This window comes from Callithrix jacchus, chromosome 6, assembly GCF_049354715.1.
Source record: "Callithrix jacchus isolate 240 chromosome 6, calJac240_pri, whole genome shotgun sequence".
In the NCBI taxonomy this organism is placed as follows: Eukaryota; Metazoa; Chordata; class Mammalia; order Primates; family Cebidae; genus Callithrix; species Callithrix jacchus.
This window is the reverse complement of record NC_133507.1, coordinates 92012731-92034944: the sequence shown is the minus strand read 5'-3', so window position 1 is coordinate 92034944 and position 22214 is coordinate 92012731. Positions and strand designations below refer to the sequence as shown.

The 22214-nt window shown below is 36.3% G+C and overlaps 1 protein-coding gene across 8 annotated transcripts in view; it reads right to left on the bottom strand.

Moving 5' to 3' along the window:
- Positions 1 to 22214, bottom strand: part of LOC144576666 (uncharacterized) — a 489614-nt gene that overhangs the window by 310022 nt on the left and 157378 nt on the right. For 5 of the 8 annotated variants that reach the window (XR_013518956.1, XR_013518957.1, XM_078327895.1 and 2 more), the window contains 2 exons: positions 18161 to 18292; positions 13956 to 14128 (listed from right to left, as the gene is read on the bottom strand). The gene's annotated coding sequence lies outside the window, so the exon portion shown is untranslated. The remainder of the gene's footprint in view (positions 1 to 13955; positions 14129 to 18160; positions 18293 to 22214) is intronic. The other 3 variants (XR_013518958.1, XM_078327891.1, XM_078327892.1) reach the window with 1 other exon arrangement.

Sequence of the window (22214 nt, the reverse complement as noted above, 5' to 3'; positions counted from 1 at the left end):
GAGAGACAGAGAAAAGGAGAATGATGAAACAAATGTGGCAAAATATTAACAGTCAAGGCACCTAGGCAGAGGTTATCAGAAGTTCCCGTTTCTTGCAAACTACACTAAGTTTTAGGTAATTTCAAAACATAAAGTTATTATAAAAAGGCTTGTCAACAACAAAAAATATATAAATTAGAGCTATTCTTATTTGTAGAATGGAGGCTTCTTAAGCTTTAGAAGCAAAGCGATGTTGAAAAGGTGGCATGCTCACTGCAAAATACACCCTACCTCCCACCTAGCATCCTTAATAGTATGGCTATCATTTCTAGAGGTTATTACTTTTTTTTTTTTCAGAAATCTCTGCGAAAAGATGAAAATGTCTTAGTTGGAAGGGCACTGCTTTAATTTCTGCTCATTATCTAAGTGAAAGAAAGCAGGACTCTAAGAAATTTTTTCTCTCTGGCGTTTGTGAGAATAACCAAACCAAAGCCTTGCCCCTCTATTTCATGAATGTAGATTTTGTTTTCATTAGTTGTGTAAAATTACATTAAACTCCCTCTGGGAGAACAGTAACATTTAATGTCAAAATAATTTCTTTTGATTGATATATCACGTTTCTAGAATAAGGCTCAAAAGTCTTGTTTGTGCTTCTTACAGTCAGCAGACAGTAATAGTTATGGTCTGGTGTATTAGTTACAATAATTTTTTGTGCTAAGTCCAGCAGGGATTCGCTATTAGATTCCTACTTAAGTGAAAATCATGATGCTGATTTTTTGGAATCATTTGCTCTATGTTTCACATTTTAAGGTAACACATTTATTGAGACTTTATCCAATGGTAAAACATTCATAGATCAAAAATATTACACATATGGTATAGGTGCTTGCAGAAAGACCCTTTCATTTTCACTCCAGCATTCCAGTCTGACTGGAAAATAAAAACCTCTATCACTTCATAATTTCTACCCACTCTTGAAAGGATGATTGACAGTTCATTGGTAGACCTGAAAAACAGTTGAGCCTACTCAACTCAGGGCCTTTCTCCTTTCTCTGTTTGGATTAACTAGGATAGGTGCATTCTTCTCTGTTCCTGTTTCAGGGAGCAACCCCCCATAGGTCAGGACTTAGATTCACTTGCTAGAGGCAGTTGTGAAAGTCCATCTCATTCCCTGTCTGAAGACTGTGAGATATAAAGCAACAGTCCTCAGTGGTTATATCTGCTCTGGAGAGACAACTATAGCTTTTCCAATAATAAAAACAATATTCTATTAACTGCCTTTCTGATTCTTTTTTCTATTTACATGAATTCGGTCCAGAGAGGAAGAGTGGCTATTTATTGGCCCCTTAAAATCACAGCATTCTTATAGCTTAGTTTTTCCACTTTCATATTTGTGGTCTTTCTTTTTTGTGAATTGTCATTGCACTGACTGAGGTTTAAAGGCAACTTAGATTTCTACTAGGAATAGGTAATTAATAAAACTTCTATTTACATTTCAAAACAAAGTGGGTATTCATTGTCTGATGAGTATGTGTTTATTACCAGGCATTAGTGACCTTTCATTTCATAAGGCTCCGTTTGAACTTCACAAGTCATAGTACAAACTCCGTCAATACCTTCATCTTTCTGATGAAGTCAGTAAGTAGAGAAACTGGACTGGGACAGGACCTAGCCTGGCTTGGAAGGCTGGATGGAAAGTGGAGCAGCCTGGGTCTGGAAGAGACTCAATTACTGCAGAGAGAAGAGCCAGAGGAGCTGACCCAGCAACCCAGACTGTCTCTTTTCAGGAGACTACTGGCAATTAGGAGAGTTAATTCTTTCTTCTTTCGACATTTGTACTATGATAAAGTGAGATGAAGTCTGAGAATGTTCCAATATAAAGAAAACAAAATAAATAAACAAGAAGGAAATCCAGTGAACTGAATTCTGGTAACACCATTAGACTTCTAAATCAAGCTGTGATCCTTGGTCTTTACGTTAGGAGAGCCATTAAATACACTATCTTAAGGAAGTCGTGGTAGGCTTTCTCCAGTCTATGCTTGAATAAATATTAGCTAATTGAGAGAATCTACTTATATTTTTCAATTTTCTTTATTTTAGGCATATAGTAAATGCTGTAATAGTATATCCTTCAGTGTGAAATAGTAAAATAAAAATTACACTAAGTATTTAAACCAGAGGAAACTTAATACAGGGAATCAGTCCTGCCCACAATGCAAGAGCTGAAAGATGCCCAGGGCAGTGGTAAGGCAACCTACAGATTAGCAGCAGCAGGCGACCTGGAGGAGGCAGGTCACTGAAGTCCAAAGGCCAGGATTGTCTGACAGAATTTGAAAGACAGTGGCTCCATCTATTAAGAACTACAGCCATGGAAGAGACCCAGACACCGGGAGAGATGCTGTCTGAGTCACACAGATGGGGGAAAGACCCTGGCTCTTCCCCTCACACTCCCTCTGATCTTCTGTCTGTGCCTTTCTTTGGCTAAACCCATGCAAAAATCAGCTGATACAGGGGTGGGGGGCAAAAACTTAGCCTGAAAGGATTGCTCTTCCTGCAAGCCCTCATCCAGTGATACTAAGTAAAGCAAGAAGGTATCTGAAAAAAAAGCCAAACGAACCAAAACTCTGCACAAGCAGTGTTTGTAAATTAGCAAATACACCATCTCCTAAGTATTCGATGTTTATTCCAATGCTTTCTAAACAGAACAATGGAGAACACAAGAGGTACTTGCTCACCACGACCATTCTGTTCCCCATTTCTTCCTCCTAAACCATAAGGAATAAAAAAAATGGCTGGTTTTTTTTTAAAGATTTCCAAATAATTCAGATTACATTTTTTATCATTCCTCATTCCTTCATCTCCCTTACCTGGAAACACAGTTCTACCTCAAGTCAAAATTCAAAATGGTATGCTTAAATTATGATATTTTTAATAATTTTTCTTTCCTTTTTACTTTAAAGTTGAGAGGAAAAAATGACTCTAGCAAATGAACAAACCACAAAAATTATTTTCTATTCTAGGAATTCCAAGATCACTAAACCAACATTAATTCTTAATTACGTCTTCAAATAAGAGAATTTATAAAACTAAAAGGAGATAAAATTTAGAGAAAACACAGTGGCCGCATGTGACACATCAAAACAAAATCTTTTTAAGTGTGAATTTTAGGATGATTTAAATTGATTTCTGTTTTAGAAGGCAAAAATGACACTCTGCCTGACCTCTCAGTCCATAATAGGATTCCTCGGCACCATCTATAATGATTTTATACCAATTCTACATATAATACTATAAAGTGGAGGCAGCAGAACCTAGGTCTAAAACTAGGGAGTAATTAGTTTCATCCATGAGTGGAAATTTTATGAGTTCAGTAAATGAGGGATGTCTGGTTGAGCACTTACGAAGAAAAGGGGAACTTGGTGTAGTAAAGGCATAATATACTACTTATTGGGAACCTTCTCAGGAATCTAAAGGTCATCTGCCTTCCAGTCCCCAAGAAATACAGCCCTGCAGAAACCTCCCTGGCCCTTTACAACCTGCCTGGTTAAGCTTTCCCTCAGGGCCTGAAGGACTGCCCCATCTGCCAGCTCAGGCAGCCAGATTATCCTGAGGCCTTTTCTAAACCCTGATATATGGTCTCGCATGTCCTGTACAGAATATAAGGATAAGATATTATCAGAGAATGTGCCCAAGCTGCAGCAGTCAGATTTAACCCCTGTTCTGGGAGGTGATATTTGGGAAGGTAATTAAGGACTGAGTAATAGGCTTCCTCATATGACCATGAGAGTCACCTGTGTGAGAATTTAGAAAACTAAAGTCCAGTGTGATGAGTCACAATCAGAGATAGGAGAGAATTTCAGATATTAAGTGGCTCTGACAAAGTTTTCCAACAACCGCTTCCCTATCAACCCAGAAAGTATTCACGGAGATGCCTAAATCTGATGTCAGCTATTTCCTGGGGACGTCGGGATGATCTCAGGATGCACTGAGGAATGCGTAGTGAGCAACTAAAAAACCCTGAAGTTCCTTATTTCTTTCTTACAATGGTGTTATCAATCTATTTATTCATTTATTCTTTTGGCACTGCCTTCCCTTTCTCTCCACCCTTCCCTTTCTGTACAAATAGATTTGAACCACAAATGAACAAAATTGAAAGGTACTTTCCAGGTTAACAAAATTCTCTCCCCGTAGAATTTTATACCTTGATGTGCTGCCCTCTGTCAGATGTTTGGCGATTTTCCATAATGATGAAGTCATTTTGCCAAGCAAATTCATTTGATAATCTAGTCAATTGTCTTAATTGACTTTTTAAAAATGTTTAAACTTTTTTGTTTTTATGTTTTAGTCAACAGTTGATCGATTAATAATCCCCACCTTGTTCCACAATTGATTTAACGTGCTTTATAAGGATATGTATATTTTAAGATATAAATTAAACATGTGTGAGAAAAAAAGAAAGCAAAACAAGAATAAGATGTAAAATTGAGCAAGAATTAAAGTGAATACACACACACACACACACACACACAAATAAAGAAACATTGAGATAAAAAAAAATCACATTCCAATAGGTGGCTTAGCAGTTTATCTGTAAGCTTTAGACAACATAAAATTGCAGACATGGTCAGTTGTACCATTAAAAAATGTACATGGTCCATTAGACAAATGCAACCAATAAAACCTAAAATAAAATCCCCTCATGTAATGTAATGAAAACTTTATCAATAACTAGCTTACAAAAAACATAATTATAATATTTTAGGAACATTTTCTATAATATTTGTAAATACAAACCAATGTTAATCATGACAAAGTCCAATTCTACCAGAGAGATATGGCAGGGTCACAGTTACAGGAATTAGCTCTGTGGGGGACTAAATTAATTAAGCAGGATTTCAGAGCATGTGGTGGGAAAAATGTACTGCTTAAGTACAGTTAAGCAAATAACAAAACTTTACGGCGTGCTTCTCTCAGCTAGGCTTTGACAGCTGTAAGGAGTAAATGGTTTACTTTATGGTCTCTCGACTACTACTCTTTTGTAATTTCAGTTTAAAACCAGCCTTCATGCCTTTATATTAAAGCTAGGGTTTTATAAGACAGCACTTCTTATAAAAATTTCACCTTACACAAATATATATTCTCCCTTGGCTCAGAGATTAGCCAAGAATAGGATCAAAGTTTTCTGTACACCCTTATTTATTTGGATCAACTTCAAGATTCAGACTAAAGGAATGGCAAAATTCCAGAGTTCTATTGTGTTTAATTTTGCTCCAACAAGATTGGTGTAGAAAAATGTCAGCACAATTAGAAGTAGATTCATACATTCATTCAATGTCTATTGAGCTCTTGCTATGTTTCAGGCCCTCTCTTAGATGTTAGAGAAAGAGCAGCAAACTAGCAATAAACAGACAAAAATTCTGTCCTCAATGATCTTACATTCTAGTAGATATCTGAGTTAGTTATTAAAAAATTCAATAAAACACTCTTTCAATATCTAAATTTGAGAAAGCCCCTTTCTAAGTGTACTTTCCCCATAATAATGTTTGAAAAACTAAAACGATTAATACATTTCATTTCCCAATGTATATCTCTTCTTAAATTCAATGACATTTTTGCAATAATTTTGTAGGCCATTTAAAAAATCATCTTTATGTTATCTCACAACTTTTGTCATCAATTTTTATAGACACTTCCAACATAAATACAGATTACAAATATAGAAAACGATTTTGCAACATTTCCTAAATGATGGCATTGCATATATTCTTGGGAGAGGAATATTTTACTATTTTCTTGATATTAAAAAATTTAAGGAATTTTTAATTTAGTTTTCAACCTATTCTCAGTCTAGTAAGATATAGTTATCGAATCTGATAGTCTGATAAAGGATATTTTATATTCTATTCTCAGTGTTTAGTCTTTGTAAATTAATGTTAATTTCTGTGTTCTGTATTTCTGGTGTATACTAAGTGCTTATACATCAAATACTAGATTCTGTTTAGTGAAGAACTGACACTAATCATATTGTCAAAAAAGTGAAAAAGTAGATCACAATTATATTTCACTCAGTTTTTTAGAAATATCCCTAATTTAAAGAATTACAGTGGGTTATATAATGCAACAATATACAGTCCAGATTTATGAGTTAAATTACACTACTCCTTCAAAGAGAGTTATAAATACTCCAGTTTGCCTACTATTTGGGTCAAGACTATGTCATAATCAATTATATGGCTCAAACATCTTGGAAATTATATATTTTTAATGAAATATTTCATATAATAAGTAGTCATGATTGGAAATATGTTATTTTAATGAAATGTTCTTTAGGAAAAAGAGGGGTTTTCAGTCATGAATATGAATAAAAACAGAAAGACATACTCATGGGATGCAGAACAATACCCCAACTCCAAATTCTGTAAATTTTATTATTTTTTATTTCCTATACTTATTTGTAATAGTAAATCTTTAAATATGTATATTTCTAAACACATAATTAGTTTAAAATAAGATAAAATTAACAGATATTGAATGGATTTAAAATGCTCAAGGAGGTTTTATTTTAGGCACTGGTGAATTTATTTTAGGTGAATTATAAGTAAGAGAACTGGCCCTGTTTTAAGGTAGAATTTTTCCAAAAGCAAAACATAGAGACAAAAAAGAAGCAATTATTCACTACAGCAATTAATAAATTGAACACATATATTTTAAAACAAAAAGTTCTTTAACAAGTGAAATTAGAAGAAAAATATCAATAGCTAACATGCACTGATATACTGAACACTTGATCTCTGTTCCAGTCATTTTATATGTAATCATTTAGTCTTCACAACAACCCTCCCGGATCCGTATTTTTCTATCCCCATTTTGTAGGCAAGTAAACCGAGTCACAAAGACTCAGAAAAACTTGCTCAAGGTCACCCAACTAGTAAGCTGTGAAACTGGGGCTTTACTCAGGTGCTCTGGCTTCAGAACCCCTATGATATCACTAATATTATAACAAGTATAAAAACAATACTTAAAATAAAACTATGAGGACAGGTGTGATGGCTCACTCCTGTTATCCCAGCACTTTGGGAGGCCAAAACAGATAGATCACTGGGTCAGGAGTTAGAGACCAGCCTGTGCAACATGGCCAAAACCTGTCTCTACAAAAAAAATCAAAAATTAGCTGGGTGTGGTGGTGCATGCCTACAGTCCCAGCTACTCAGGAGACTGATGTAGGAGGATTGACTGAGCCTGAGAGGTCAAGGGTGCAGTGAGCTCATAAAATAAAATGAAAAACTACAGATACATTAAGTAAATTCATTAAAAGAAAATCATGTCTATTATATCATTTGCAAATGAGAAAAGGAAGGAAGGAGGATAAAGAGAAAAAATAAAGAAAGATAAGAGAAATATTTGAAATAGAGGAAAAATTATATGCTTGTCTACCTAGGAAAACCTTTGGTGTGCAGGTAACCTCAGTAACTGACAATCATTTTAAAATTTCTGATTATACCAGGGTGCCTACACATAGGCAAGAATATATCTTCTAGATGTAATATATTACATATGCATATACATATTTTATATGAAATACATTATACACACATATGTGTATATCATATCCATGTCATTACATGTGTATATTCATATTATTTATGCATATATGCACACTTGTGTAATAAATGTTCAATAAACATTTGTTGAAAAATTAATGCATATATACATATATACTTTTTGCAAGCTACACATGCACTATTCAAAATGATTATCTTCAATAAGGCCTTTTACTTTTCACTTTACATCTTGTAGTATTTTTTGCATTTTCCATCCGTTTTTACAGTGGGTTATACAATGCAATAATATACAGTCCAGATTAAAACACCTTCCTAAGATTTAAACACCACAAAAATTTAACTCGCAGTCATCTCTTTTCTACAGCAAACTGCCCTACTTGCAATTCCCAGTCTCAGCTACTAAAGCCAGACATCTGACAATCATCCTTCACAAGCTGACTTCTTATTTTTTCATGTCAACTGTAATTATCCAGAAAACAGAATTGCGGGGCTTTTTTGCTCTGTACTTACTACATTAAAATATACATAAATATTAAGAAACGTAATATTTATTGACTACTTTAAAAATAATGTTAGGAATCTAAGGGAAAACACACATGCATTGAAATTTACCTGAATTGCTTAAGAGCAGTACAATAAATAGGTTACCCTAAAGAATGGGGTTGTTTTCTTTTTGGTCAAAAGTCTCAGCTCATGAATTTCCAACTCACCAATTTTAAAATAAATGAATGTAAAAGCAAAGGTGAGAACATCACCACAGTTAGATGATAAATGCAAGTATCTATATCTCTTACTTGTAAACCTGTGTTATATTCCATTAAATCGCTTTCATTTATTCTGTAGATCTGTCCTGCTAGCCATGTAGCCATAATTTAAATATTAAAACTAAAATCCTCTTAGAAGTAATCTTACTTCCTACTTTTCTTTTTGCCTTTCAGTAATTATTGTACCTGTGGGCAGGTGGTATAGAGGCTATGAAGTATTTTAATAGATTTTTCAGTTTCATGATTATCTGACACAAAACTGAAGTGTTACCCTTCTTAAATGTAATCAAGTAAAAATTATAGTTTTGATTAGCCATTGAATAAGTCCAGAAACATAATCAGATACTTGCCCATTTTATCAACCTCTGATTTAGAGTCTTTATTGCAATCTAATGGCCTTATTCTACTAACAAATAAGATATTTGATTTAAGTAGGCAAGGAAAAAATAATTTTTTTCCATGAAAAGTTTCCTTTTCTCTTATGCAAAGTGATAGACTAAAATATTCCTAATGGTCTATTAAAACTATTAGGATTTGTTATAGAAGGTAAGATGACTTTCAGTAATCTGATGTAAGTTAGAATTTTTATTTTATCACCCTCTTCTCAAATTGATCAAAAAGATTTCTTGAACTCTTGGAATATAAGACACCAGGAAAAAGAATCATGATCTCTACCCAGAAATGTTCATCTCACTTAATAAATAAGTTACAAATAAAAAAAAATAAAAAGTTAAGCTTTCTACTAAAGTATAAAATTGTGCCATACAGACAATAAATCATCACTTTCTCTCTTTTTGGGGGGATCATTCTTAAGGTTTTTAAAATCAGTTCCTCTGCTTTCTAATGTTGAATGTTTTTGGAGCTCATTTTTCCACACTCTTCCCTACACCCTCCTTCAGTAATCTCATCCTTTCCCATAGCTACGAAACAGTACCACTTCTGGTGCTTCCCAAATGTATAGTTTTAATACAGACCTCAGACATGAGAGCCTGCTGTTACTCGGTGAATCTTCTTGGATATCTTCAATCTTCCTAAGATGTAAACACCAAAAAAATTTAACTCTTGATCATCTCTTTTCTACAGCAAACTGCTCCACCTGCAGACTCTCCAGCCTCAGCTACTAAAGTCAGAAATCTGACAATCATCCTTCACAAGCTGACATTTCTCCTTTACCCCTATATCTAATCCAACATAAAGGCCTATCATCTTCCAAAATATTACTGACCCCATCCACTTCTCTCTTTGCACTTGTTGCTTACCAAAGCTTCTAACATTTCCTTTTTTTGACCCTACTTTCTCCTCCATTCCACTCTCCATGTAGCAGCTGAAATGACAGATTTAAAGTAAAAATCTCTCAGGTGACTCTCTTAAAAGGCTTCAAAGGCATCTCATTACAATTAAGATAAAATATGAGTACTATTTGATTCATATTCCTTGTGATGTTTATGTCTCAAAATCATTTTTTTCACAAAACTGATTATAATTTGTTAATGCATTTTATATGAGTGGTCTTTATTTTTGGTTTAATTTTTCACTTTTCTGTTTATTTAATCATCCCCTAGTAGACTTTAAGCTCCATGTTTAAGAGAGCATGGCTCTTTCTACACATAATCTCATTTAATACTCAAAACAACCCTGATGTGGTTTGGATCTGTGTCTCCTCCCAAATCTCATGTTCAGTGGTAATTCCCAATGTTGGAGGTGGGGCCTAATGGGATGTGACTGGATCATGGTTGGGGAGATCCTACATAAATGGTTTAGCATCATCCCTTTGGTGCTGTTCTTGTGACAGATTTCTTATGAGATCTGGTTGTTTAAAAGTGTGTGGCATCTCCCTCCCTTTCATCTCCTTCCTTTCTGCTCCAGATGTGTGAAGTGCTGGCTCCCACTTTGCTTTCCACCCTGATTGTATGTTTCTTGAGGCTTCCACAAAAGCTGAACAGATGCAAGCATCATGTTTCCCGTACAGCCTGTAGAACCATGAACCAATTAAACCCCTATTCTTTATAAATTACCCGGTTTCAAGTATTCCTTTATAGCAATGTGAGAATGAACTAATACAAATCCTATTTTATTTACTATCCAAGTTTTACAGATAAGGAAAGTATGACTCAGAAGATGACTGAGTTTCCTGAGGACACACATCTAATATAATGAAAAACCAGATTTAAAAAGACCGTTTGGAAGCGGAGAGTTATATGGTTATTTGTGATGTTGTATCATCCCCTCCTCATTGGCAATGTTCAGAATCCCAGTTATACCAGGGAAGTCCCTCTCGTAAATTATTAACAAGCTAAAATCAACAAAAAGAAAAGTCTTAAAAATGTAAAGTGTCAAACAAATTTTTAATAGCATGATTATGAGGGAGGTAGGATAAGAAACTGGTTGCTCCACTTTTTTAGGGGATATATTTTCATACACAGAAAATTTAAGTGCTAAGAGCTTTCAAGAAAGACAGACTCAAATCCCAGTTCCTCCATTTCAGGTTCCTAATATGTAAATGGCTTTAGAATTTAGGAATTAAATTGGGTAATATGTATGAAGCATTTTGCATAGTCTTACACTAAAATATAACATTGTTATATTACTTAGTCTTTTTTTTCAGCACACTGAGCAATCATCTATTAGGAGAAGAGAAGTAGCACAATAAAATATGTTCTCTGTTTTAAGTCAGGGGGTGCTTATGTTTTAAGTCAGGTAGCAGTGAACATGGTATAACTGCAGTTATGCAAGATGGAACCTCCCAAGGGATCTGGGATGACCCTCCAATTCCCTGTACTTGAGAATTCCCTCCATAATCCATGGGGAACTTTACAAATGAGTTTACTTCATAGATTTTTCAAGCCCTGACCTGATCACAATTGTAATTATAGACATCCTTTCTATTCTATTCAATATGCTTGATTCTCTAGTGTCTTTCAAGGACTGTTTCATGCCTTGCTTTCTCCAGCCCCCCTCATGGACTGTTGTTCTGATACCTAGGTCTTTGATCCTCTTTTGTGGAGGCTGTTCTCCAGAGCTACCTGCCTGGGCTGAGACATATCATCTGAGGGAATACAGTGTTTGGTTCCCTGTTGCTCTACTCTGGTCCTGCTGAGAAAGTCTCCTCCAGTGTAGTGACGATGTTAACAATCAGCAGTTGTCAGAAATCATGTTTTTGGAAACTGTGCTTTGCTAATTATGCTCCATGCCACTTCCCACTTCTCTAACCATAAAACAGGAGGTAGGTCCTGATGTCCACCTGTGTACCATATATGGATGTTGTGATAAGATCCTGTTCAATCCCTTTATTCCATAATACAATGTCATTAACTTCTTTGCTAATTAACCCTCATTAAAGGGTTAAAATTCAGAAGACCCAAGGCATACACAATGGATACTTACAGAAAAAAAAAATGCTTGGGGCAAGGAGAACTTCTAATATCCCTCCAGAATATAGCGAACATATTCAAAAGTAGTTAATTAATGCCAGAGGGTTTTTTTTAACCACAGGGAACCTGTCATTTCTTTAGAACTGATGTTAAGATTAACTAATTAGGAACTGTAGTTATTAAAAATACTTTGGGAAATAATTTTTAAATGCTCATTTGTGTTACTGGCTGTGGGGGAAAACCAAGAAAGGGAATCAGACTCGGGAGCCCTCTCAATTTCTCTCCAGTTGGTATTTTCACATTTCTGGTGACACTGGTCTCATTCCCAAATGCCAACCCTTTGCTTTGTGATGCATAATCACCACCTAACAGGGATACTTCTCCAACCTGTTGTCTGTATTCATTATGCTTTACTGTCCCCTGTCACATATCTATCCTCCCCTGGTCAGACCACCTCTTGCAGACCACTCTTGCCTACTCCTTTGCACTAATTCTTCTAGAGTCCTTTTTTTTTTTTTTTTTTTTTTGAGAGAAGAAAAGAAAAAAAAAGGAGTGAAGGAGAGGAAGAAAAAGAGGGAGAGAGAACGGAAATGTTGCTTTATTCTAAGAAAATGTGTATTAATAATGGCCAATCAATATTTCATTTAAACCTATGAGTAGGTGTGATGTGGTATTGACAAGAATGTATATTTTGTGTATTTAAAGTGGAGAGCTCTATAAATATTTATTAAGTTTACTTGTTCCAGATCTGAGTTCGAGTCCTGGATATCCTTATTAATTTTCTGCCTCATTGCGTCTAAGTCTCTATGTATCTGGGTGTTAGGATCGTTAGCTCTTATTGTTGCATTGATACTTTTACCACTATATCTTTGTTGCTTTAAAATCTGTTTTATCAGATATGAGAATTGCAACTCCTGCTTTTTACTTATGTATTTATTTTTGCTCTCCATTTGGTGGTAAATCTTTCTCCATCCCTTTGTTTTGAGTCTTTGTGTATCTTTGCATGTGAAATGGGTCTGGATGTAGCATGCCGTTGGGTTTTGGCTGAGTCCTCTTTCTATATCTAGTGTCACAGGACACAGAATGGGCCCTGGGCTTAGAGACTCCTCACTCATGAACTTCCACCACGTCCTTTTCCAACATACCCGTACACATTCATTTCAAAGGTAGATGCTGCCAGGTTAGCAACTTGCTTTCTTCTTTGTAACTATTTGTGAAAACAAGTGAGTAAGTGACAAATAAGACTTATGGAGAAAGGAGGATGGAATCTGTAAGTCCATTATCCCTCTCTCTTGATGTTCAAATATATTAAAGCAAGTCAATGAACTGGCAAGGGTATAGTCAAAGCAAGAGTATAACTAAGAACAATAGGTCCCCTGAGAGATCACTTAATTATTAGGGTAGAAAGAGTTTGGAAGCATGAGTATATATTTTTATCAGCAATGGGTAATCTGAGAGTACTGGTCTCACTCACACGCTTGAAAATTATATTATTACTAGCATAATTAAATTTGTTAATGAAATTACAACAGGGTGGGGGCTCTGAATTCTACCACTCATCAAGCTATTGTTGCTAGGGCAATTCAACCAAGATCCATGACTAGAAGGAATATGGAGCCATCAATGGTAAATGTCTTGATCCATTGATGATGGCAAATGGGGACTCAGAAAGAGTGGTCATGAAGGTGTTCACCTTTAGAGGGGACATCAATTTCTGTTCCCCCAGGGGGAAGCGGCTGAGAGCAATGGTGAGACATGGTTCATGAACATGTATACACTCTCCTGGGGTGTGTCAGAGACATTTAAGAGAGAAACTCCTGGAAATATTAAAAACTTTTTCTAGTAAGTTTTTATAATTTATGATAATAATGTAAACTTTGTGTGTGTGTGTGTGTGTGTGTGTGTGTGTGTGTGTGTGTACGTTTGTAATGTATGAGCTGGTAAAATTTCCTTATACCTTTATTCTTTTCTCAAACTCAAACTCCTGACCTCAGGTGTGCCTCAGGCTCCCAAAGTGCTAGGATTACAGGTGTGAGACATCACACCTTACTCTCTTCTAAGAACACTTGATACTATTGCCCTGGTATTGGAGAAACCATTGGTTGCTGATCATGTTTAACAATAATTAAATTTTTATTGAGTATATGGTTTCCCCAAATAGGTATTACATTTTTCAGTCTTCCTTTCACGTATATATAGCCATCTAATTAACTTCTGACCAAATGAGATATAACCAGAATTTTTATGTAGGAAACTACCAAAAGTTTTCAGGAACCTACCCTGAGACAGCTGACATATGCCCTTGTTTCTTCTTCTCTATGCCTTCCTCCATCCTCCTGCCAGAAACATCATGCCACTATCTCAGACAATGAGGATGAGGGTCATACGTGGAGTCAGTAGAGCACTGAGGCAAGAAGGCTGTGTTTATGGAGCAGAAAGTCATCATACCAGCCTGGAAAACAAGAGATGACAGTTTCAGATATTTTCATATGTCTATCACCTGGACTGGCATGGGTAGAAAAACTGGGTGCTGAATGGGCATCGCTTTGTGATCTTTTCATGGAAGGCAGCTTAGCCAAATTTTCTTCTGGCTTTTCTTTTCTATCCTGCTAATTACTCCTTCTGCATCATCTTAAAAGGACCACTTTCCTCAGCTTTCTGGCCACGCCCCAAGGATGCCCTTTTGATCCTATGCATTTGACTTCTTCCTCTACTCTCTCCCCAGGTAAATTATCTCCGAAGTCTGTAAAGTGACCAAGCTCTGCCTAGAATTACATTAAACACTTTGGCAACATAATTCCAAGCTTTTCTTCCTCCTCTCTCCCCAGAAATCCAACAACACTTTGGAATAAAAATATACATTGAAACTCCCCAGCTTTACTTAGGCTCCACTCTCTGAAAAAACCTGTTTCTCCTTTCAGTCACATTGACCAGGTGTGCCCAGTGTTCAACACAATCAGTCCTTAGTGAATATTAGTTTCAAGACAGAAATGAAATTCTTGTCTTTTTGTCTTTGTGAGACTATTCAGTATTCCCAGAAAGAACTAAGCAGCACCTCTTCCTGCCTTCATAGCTGTTCCCGGTACTTGAATTTACTATAACACATATAACATTGGATTAGACTTGGTTGCCTGACAGTCTGTCCCTTGCCCCTTGTCCTTTGAGCAAAGATTAAAAATAGCCATCCTAGGGATCAAATCATGCTGCTGACTGGTTTGGTGATCACAATATCACCAAACATTAAATTGGAAGAATCTGACTAGTCTTACTTTTCATATATTCACAAATAAATTCCTGCCCCAACTTCTGCTTCCCAGACCCTTAGAGAACAAAGACCAGTCCTTAGTAATCACAGTCCCTATAAATGGGCATTCAATAAGTGCCAAGGGGAAATGAGATAAAATCTTTTTTGCTGTTTCTATCCTATCTAGAGCCTAAGCTAAAAAAAAAAAAAAGAAAGAAAAGAAAAGAAAAAAGAAAGAATAAAAGGAAGAAAAGAAAAAAAGGGGAGAGTGATGTAGTGTTCCTGAAGTGTTTGCATTTTAACAGGAGATTTCAACACTGCAAAACCTTCGATACTTCCTCAACATAAGTATTTAAGAATAGAGTTCTTTTATGATACACCATAACTAGATACAGGTTGAGTATCCCTCATCCAAAATGCTAGGGACCAGAAATGTTTTGGATTTTGGATTTTTTTCAGATTTTGGAATATTAGCAAATACATAATATTTTATATACACCTTACACACACAGCTTTGAAGGTAGTTTTAAACATTTTAATAGTTGTGTGCATGAAACAACGTTTGTGTACAGTGAACCATCAAAAAGCAAAGGTGTCACTATTTCCCACCCATGTGAACCATCTGTGGTTGTTTGTCATCACCATCTTTCCTAACTCTGAATTTATATGCTACCAATAAGCAATCATTTTCTTATGCTTACCCATACACCTGTATTTAACAGTAAAAAATATGACACACCACTAATACACTTAGTTGTTAGAGTTCAGGACAACTAAGCAGCACCATAGCATCACTACAATACCTGCATCAGCTGCTAGGTAACAGCAACAATAAACTGAAGGCGTTCAGTTTCCACCCATGATGCTGTGTTTCAATTTAAAGGGTTATTGTACATTTTTAATTTTTATTATTTTTTAGGTGAGAAGAAACATCAGAGGCAATTGGGGGACCAAGAGGTGAGTCTTTTAATTTTTATTAGTTTTTTAGGTGAAAAGAAACATCAGAGGCAGTTGAGGGACCAGGAGGTGAGTCTTCTAAGGATGAGGAGGTGTTCTGCTGGATGGCTTTTTTAAATGTTTTAATATGTGTTCTCCAGAGGCATCTGTTTCATTTGCAATGATTTTTGTCTTAGAAGTCTCTCTTTGATTTTATGAACTGGCATGATTTCTGGTTCTTTTACAAATTCATTCTGTTCTAGTCCTTCAATAAGACCATCACACATTTGCACCATGTCATCTGTAGGCACTTTTTTTGCAGTGAAAATATCTTATCAGTATCATGATTACCTTGATTTAGAACCATTTCAGCTATGTCACCATCGGTCAATAAAAAAACAACTGGACCCTCCTTATCCATGTTAAAAACATTTTTGATATCCATTTCTTCCCGCTTACTGAGAGACTCTGAAGGCATATTTTTTGTATATGTAAGGAGATCTGACTTTTTTTACTTGACATATGAAATCCTTCAAAGTCATCACCTTATTCATCAACCTCACAGAATATAGTTCACAGGCCAGAGGTTGTGCCAGGCATGCACAACTGTGTTTTCAGTCACCGTGTTCCGAGCATTAGCAATAGCATAAACAGCATCCTTCATGCTAAATTCCTTGTGAAAATCTACACACACACTTCTGCTCACAGCTGTTAGCATGCTGTTCCAGAAAGTATTTTCAGGCTGGGATCCCACCTGTGATCCCAGCACTTTGGAAGGCCGAGCTGGGTGGATCACCTGAGGTCAGGAGTTTTGAGACCAGCCTGGCCAACATGGTGAAACCTTGTCTTTACCAAAAATACAAAAAATTAGCCAGACATGGTGGCATGTGCCTGTAGTCCCTGCTACTTGAGAGGCTGAGGCAGGAGAACTGCTTGAACCCAGAAGGTGGAGGTTACAGTGAGCCAAGATCGCACCATTGCACTCTAGCCTGGGTGACAAGAACAGAACTCTGTCTCAAAAAAAAGAAAAGAAGTATTTTTATATTTACTCTTCATTGATCTAAGGATGCCCTGGCAATAGGGCTAAACCAACAAAGTAACATTTGGGTGAAAGTATGTGGTATGAATATTATTTTTGATGAGAATTTCAGCTGGATCATGGTACACAGTTGTCAAAGAATAACAAAATCTTACAGCCATCATCTAGTCCAGCTTCCTTGAAGTGAGCACAAGCTACTGTTATAAAATATTTGTGAAACCAATCAGAAAAGATATCCTATGACCTGCCTTTTTGTTAGCATAACAATGGACTGGTATTTCCTTTTTGGAAAACAGTGAGGACACCAGCTTTTGCCTGTCACAGCAAGTTTACACTTGTGTGTGCCTGCTGCATTAGCACATCCCAGCACAGTTATTCTGTCCTTGGCATCCTTAACTCCTTTAGGGGCTGTCTCACCTGCTACAGTCCATGTCTTTTCTGGGATGATCATGCCAAAACTGTGACGAACTGAAAATTGAAGGGAACTATGTATTATAGAATGTTAAAGGAATGAGTCAGTATTAAGACTTGTTCCAGTGTCAGATTTTCATCAGCAATGACCTTGGCAAACTCATCAGTGAACTTCTCTTCTGCTATGTGATCAGCAGATGCTTTATTATCACAAATATTTAAAAAGGTAATGGCGTGTCTTTAGCTAAGTTTCTGCAACCAGCCTGTTGAATATTCACAGTTCCCTCCAATTTTCAGTGCCTCATGATAGATCTTCACTTGTTTCATGATAATCATACCATTAAGCTGCGTGTGTTCACTGCTATGCTGATGTATCTCTATACATTAGAGATCTTCATTTTTAACATTATGCAGTGTATTTCTATTTTTCATTAACTTCTCTTTCACTTGTGGCATCATATCTTCACTCAAAAAGTTTTAAATTTTGGAGCATTTCAGATTTCAGATTTTCAAATTAGGTATGCACAAACCAATCAGGTGTACTCAACCTGTACTGAAATAGTCCCAGTGCTTCCCTGAGATTTTCATTGCACCTTGAGAATACCAGAACAGAACGTGAGAGAACAGGGAGCAGGATTTGATTCTGTCCAGTTTTGTAGAAAGAATAACAATTCCTACTGTATGCCCAGTAAGCAATGGAAACTCTTATTCAAATCATCAACTTCATCTTTCTTTTATTCTTTAAAATGGTCTCAGTGGTGCTCAGAGGTGTCTCAAAACACAAAATTACTTTTGCTCGCCTTTTTTTTTTCTGTCTTCACAATCTGTTCCCATGCTAGCCTTTGTAACATTACCATAGAAGATGAGCTTCCTTCCAGCATACATTTGAAAGTGGGGAATTTCGGGGTCCAAAGTGGCTCCGGCAGGAGGTCATGGTGCTCGCGAAGGCGAGGTCATCAGTTCAAGGCTAACCTCATAAGCTCAAACTGATTGGCAAAAAAAAAAAAAAAGAAAGTGGGGAATTTTAGGTAACCCAAATAAACTTGGTGTATCTCATTATATTTAAAAAAGGAGAAAAAAAGAAAGACATACCATCTAGGAATATAAATACATTTTTACAATTGCTTTGAGATTCAGAGTGTGCATTTTTAAATACTTAATATCTTAAGTTGTTTCTTCATTTCCACAGAAATAACTCTGCAAGTTCAGAGTTTATTTTTTAAACCACTTTTATTGTAAATCAGTGGGATAAAATTACCATATCCTTCGACAATATAAAAGAGTTTCATAGTTTAGCCCTCAAAAAACAACTCCCATCAATCACTAGCAGTAACTGAGGCACTTTATATACCAAACAACTTAAGCTGAAATTGAAACACCATTGATTGGTGACAGAACAATTTTTGCCTGGTTAGTTTCTGGCATGTCTTCTCATCAATAGATGTTAAGTCTACAGTAAAGTCCATCTTTGGCCCTATTTAAAATATTTCTAGGGCCTAAGAGGTAGGTGATGAAAAAATCCTGTACGCTTATTAAAAACCTATAACTGTGGCTGGGCACAGTGACTCATGCCTGTAATTCCAGCACTTTGGGAGGCCAAGACAGGTGGATCACTTGACCCAGGAGTTTGAGATCATGGTGAAACTCTGTCTTTATGAAAACAACAAAAATTAGCTGGGCATGGTGGCATGCGCCTGTAGTCCTACCTACTCAGGAGGCTGAGGCAAAAGGATCACTTAGCCCAGGAGGTGGAGGCTGCAGTGAGTCATGATCACGCCACTGCACTCCAGCCTGGATGACATACTAAAAAAAAAGTATAACTGTAAATGTTTTCCTGCAAATACTGCCTGAGAAAAACTCTTTAAGATCATTATGATCTTTCTATCACTTTCACAAGAACTATTTAGTGATTTTATTAAATATAAGTTGAATCTGCTAAGTAATAAAAGCACATGTTGAAAGGAATACAGTTGCTTATTCCTGGCAATTTGGCGCTATATTAACATCCAACCCAGTTATCCTTGAACCCCCAAAAGAGAAAAGTCTTCTATAATTGCATTCTACTTTCTGCCAAAGTGTTTGTTTCTGTACAGCAGTTAGGAACAAAGTTATCTTTGTGGGAATGTTGCTGAGACAGTTTTCTAGAACTTTATTGTCAGCAGATACCAATCTTTAGTATAATAAAAACTGAACTCTATGAACAAATTTAATTTTTAATCCATATATGTATATATGTATTATTAATACGTATTTGAAAAGAATGAAAGAAATCATATTTTAAGTACTTTTCTCAAGTGAGTAAATACATTTGTTTTCATTTCTTCAAATGGGGGAACAGCCAAGTTTACAGTCAACATCACCAGAGGAAAACCAAGAAAGAGAAAGAAGAGGGCTAAACAGAAGATTTGCTGTTAGTTTATTCACTCAATCAACAGATATTTATTAAGCATCTTCTCTGTGCCAGGAAATGTGCTGGTTGTGGACACATGGTGGTGTCTAAAACTTACAGTCTAAGGAATCATTTGTGATTCCGGGAAGCTAAATAGTAACTTAAGAAGGGCATTCCCTACATCTCCTCCAAGGTCTGAAGAGAACAATTCTCAGACACATGAAATAAGTCCCACTTTCTCTCTCTTTGCAAATTATTTTTTATTATATATTTGCCCATACTTTTCCAACAAAAAAAAGTGAATCACAGGTGTACATTACATTGAAACCACGGTCAAAGTGAAGCATTTCTTGTTTGTAGTATTTTTTTTACTAGATTTTGTAATAAATTATAGGGGTGGTATTAAAGATTGAACAGTTTATTAATGTGAACCCCCATTAGTATATATTAAATATTATTTATTAGAATGTTAATAATTTATTAATGCTTAAATTAATCATCAAATAACTTTACACAATTAAGTCTAATTAATGCAGAGAAATTTCAGAGGGAGGACGTTCTAAAATCCTCTTTTTTTTTAAATTAAGGAAACAGCATGAGTCCAGATTGTTACACTGCCCTTAAGCACAGCTCAATTATTGGGCAGAGAGGGAGTTTTGTATAAAAGCATTTTCAGTGTTTGGGCACAAGCTTGCTGAGGCACAGGAAACAAAGTGCTTTCAGGGCAATCATGTGGTAAGATGACAAACTGAAGGGTTCCTTGAGTTCAGGAGAAGCCATCACAAGCACTTCCTTTCTCTGTACCCAAGACTTAAAAACTGATACACTAAACTTCAAACTCCTTGAGGACAGGAATGGTTTCTCATTCATATCTGCATGTTGGTGGCCATAAACTATATCTGACAGCATGATTAACTGTCAGATAGACAAATAATTTCTTCAAAAATCCCAGGCTTTCTCATTTATTAAGACATTTTTTGAGTGCCCACTGGGTATCAGATACTCTGACAGTTAAAGTGTTATAAAATGAAAGACAGCTGCAATTATCTGTTTCTGCAACTAAAAAATGGGAACTCTATGAATACCTTCTAGGGCTATGAGGAATACATGAGATAAAGATACCATAGTGTAGTGCCTACATATAGGAACCACTCTAAAATTTTAGTTATCATGATGTCTCAGGGTGTTGTATCACAGATGATTTTTTCTCTTTCTGATGACAGAGATGGGAGAAATGTTACTTACTTCATCTGCCATTTTTCTAGGTATTTCCTTTGGATTATCTTGCGGAGTAGGGCTGGGACTAGGAGAATGCAAGAAGAGAATGAGGACCGCAAAAGTAAGGAAGAACCCATTCTTAAGGTTCTATAAGTGTAACTCTGCACCTCTATGATATGGAGAAGGAGCACCTGCTTAAATTTTATACTCTAGGTGCCTCCTTGACTTCCAACCCTACTGGAGAATCTTCCTTATGTGGATGAGTCACCTTACTCTACTGAGAGTACACTTCTTCAGGAGTGTGGGAAACTATCCCCGATGTGTGAAAGAAGTGTAATAAGACCCTTTGTGTTTTGAGCATTTAGGAGAAAACTGCTTATAATGGATTGAAGAGTGGCCCCTCAGTATCTGGGTCACCTGAAATTTGTAAATGTGGCTTTATTTGGAAATAAGGTCTTTGCAGATGTAATTAAATTAAGATGAAGTCAACATGGATTAGGGTGGGCTCTAAATCTTATATGATTAGAGAGAAAATTTGGGCACAGAGACAGACACACAGGGAAAAGGCCATGTGAAGACAGGGGTAGAGATTGGAGTAATGCATCTGCAAGGCAATGAACACCGAAATAGCCAACAATCACCGAAGGCTGGAAGAAGCAAGAAAGAATTCTTTCCTAGAGCCTGTAAAGGGAACATGGCCCTGCTGACACTTTAATTTCAGATTTCCAACCTCCAAAACTGTGAAATAATAAATTTCTATTGTTCTAAGCTACCTATTTTGTGCTATGTTATTATGGTAACCCTGGGAAATGAACACACTCTTTAACCACTAGATATGAATCCCCAGTAAGAGAAGAGAGTGGTCTGGATCTGTGAAGTGTAGGACAGAAACAACAACTTAGTGTTTGTGGGGCCTTATATTTCCCTGGGAGAAAGCTATGCATGCAAATGAAAAGATGAATACTAAGATCTGAAACCCCGGGAGCCAAGAGTAAGATAGCTGTGATGGAACTTAGCACTGATCTGGCTAAGTTCAGTCCAAAGACGCATGAATTCCCTGGTAGAATCTTGTCATCAATGTCAAGAGCATGAAAGAGCATCTTCCGATAGCTCAAAATGGCCTGTTGTTCATCAGAAACAAGTACCATCAAGGACCTATGGAAACAGCAAGTGTCTTCCTATATGATTATGAAGCTGGACTGACCACTCTCCCTTCCTTGGGCTAACTACTCTTGGAGGATCTGGACAGTTTGAAGATGGATCCTAATTGTACTTTGGTTCTAGTCTCCAAGACAGACTTG